The sequence below is a fragment of the Geospiza fortis genome, unplaced genomic scaffold (assembly GCF_000277835.1).
Source record: "Geospiza fortis unplaced genomic scaffold, GeoFor_1.0 scaffold244, whole genome shotgun sequence".
In the NCBI taxonomy this organism is placed as follows: Eukaryota; Metazoa; Chordata; class Aves; order Passeriformes; family Thraupidae; genus Geospiza; species Geospiza fortis.
The window spans coordinates 2,338,151-2,340,285 of NW_005054370.1; positions in this window are offsets into that span (position 1 = coordinate 2,338,151).

The window sequence follows — 2,135 nt, forward strand, 5'->3', positions numbered from 1 at the left end:
CAGGGGTTATTTTAGTGCTGGCACCGCTCATGGCTCCGCGGGCCTCCCCACGCACGGGACAGCGCCGCGCAGGACGTGCCCGCGAGCAGCGCTGCGGCCCCGGGAGGAGGAGGAAGAGGAGGAAGAGGAGGAGGGGGAGGAAGGCCCAGCGAGCGCACGAAGAACCTACCTGGGAGCAGGTGACACCAATGGCACCTGGCTGCTGGGACATCGGAGCCCGGGCTCCCTGTCCTCCCCCGGGAGAAACCCCCCCCCAAACCAGCCGTGTCCAAGGAATCGGCCGAATTCCCATGTGGAGCGCTCCCTCTGCCAATGAACTCCTCTCCCAGGGGAGGAAATGATAGGAGTTTCTTTTAATAGGACTTTGATCTCTTGGGCTCTGCTCAGACCCGCTCCTGGCGCTGTGGGAAAGGGCACTCAGCATTTATGGGGCGAACACCTTTTCTACCTCAGCCAGCCCACACGGGCTGAACAACGTTAATAATAAACCTTAGGCCTGGTCTCTGCAGCTGGTTTGGGGAGGCAAATCACTTTTTAAATTCCTATTTATACTGATTTAGTATCTACTGCAGGCAGGCTTGTCCTGAGGTGATTTAGTAGCTTATTTCCAGGCATTTACAGGAATAAGTCACAGGATATCAATTACCTTATTCATCTAACCACCCTCCATGGAGAGCTGGAGCCCTGCAATGATGCAGTTCCTGGTGGATGCATGGGCAGGTGTTTCAGTGAGTATCTCCACACACACCTGTACACCCAACCAGAGCCACTGTCAGCCAAGAACCTGCTGGAAAAGCCACTCAAGTATTGAGGAATCACACTGAAAACACCCCCGACCTGTACTTTGTCCAGAGGGATTTGGATGCCACAGGCTCCAGCCCCTCATGGCTGGTGTTTACTCTAACCCTGGTGCTGACACTGTGTTCCAGCTGTTTCACATCTCAGCACACGCCCTGCCAGGCCATGGGGAAACACTGAGGACACTCCAGCTGATGTGGCAGGCGTGCATTTATTCCCACCTCTGCTAACGTGTGCTGGTTTGCCTTCCCCAGCTTCTGTGTGTACACCTGCCCCTCACCCTGTTCCACCCCAGGCTTTTCTAGAGCAAAAATTCTTAAGTATCTCCAAAGTGAGAAGTCCAAGTAGCCATTGCTATGAAACTGGAGAAGGTGATAATTCCACCAGGCCTCCTGGTATTAGTGACAGTGCAGCGAGCTCTCAAAAGTAACAAATTAAATATATTAAAAGCTGTTACCACCAGAAATTTTGTTTTCCCTAAGCGTGAACAACTCAGCCCAAAGGGGCATTTTTCCCTTTCCACCTTCCAAAACAGCGTAGTGAGTGTTTACCCACACCTCCCAAGCCACTGCGTGGATACACAGCTTTTTGCCTCTGATAAATAATTAACATTTTCCTTTAGAAGAGAGAAAATGAACCTGAAAATGAGGACCAGAGGCAGGGGAGATGACGTCCCTCAGGCAGCAACAGGCCTGGCACACGTGACAGCCCTGTCACACCACGGTGCCACGTTCGCTTGAGTGGCAGCCCGCACACGGAGGAGCAGGACACGCTCCCAATGCATTCCAAACCTGCCAAGCTCCATCCTGGTCCTGCCATCCTCTGAGCCCAGAGGCCGAGGATGCAGAGCCTCATGCAGTGGGTGATCCCAGCTGCTCTCTGCTCTGGGAACCTCAGGGACACTTTCAGGAGTGTCTGTTTGTGTTCCCTGCATATCCTACGTGCTACAACTCCAGGGCATTTGGGACCTGTTCTTCTCGATCCTGGGAGCCTTCCCGTGGGGGCAGGGACCTGCCTCCACAGCCAGTGCAAATACAGTAAAAAAGTGATATAAGTCAAGGTATAACTTAAGGCAACAGTTTCCCCCAAAAGACAAGTTTTATTATTGAATTGTAATTTACCTTAGGAGGATAAATGCTAATTTGACACCAACAGGGAGTATGGATTCTGGATTTCTACTTGCAATGAAACTTTGTGACTGACTTTGGGGGTGAAGGTGACCCACGGATCAGTGGGATTTGGGGAAGGGCAGCGCAGAGGGGCTGAGCCCCAGCTCCTGAACGCTCCCTCCGCAGGGCCAAAGGTCAGGCTCTGACATGGGGCAGCCACATCCCAGC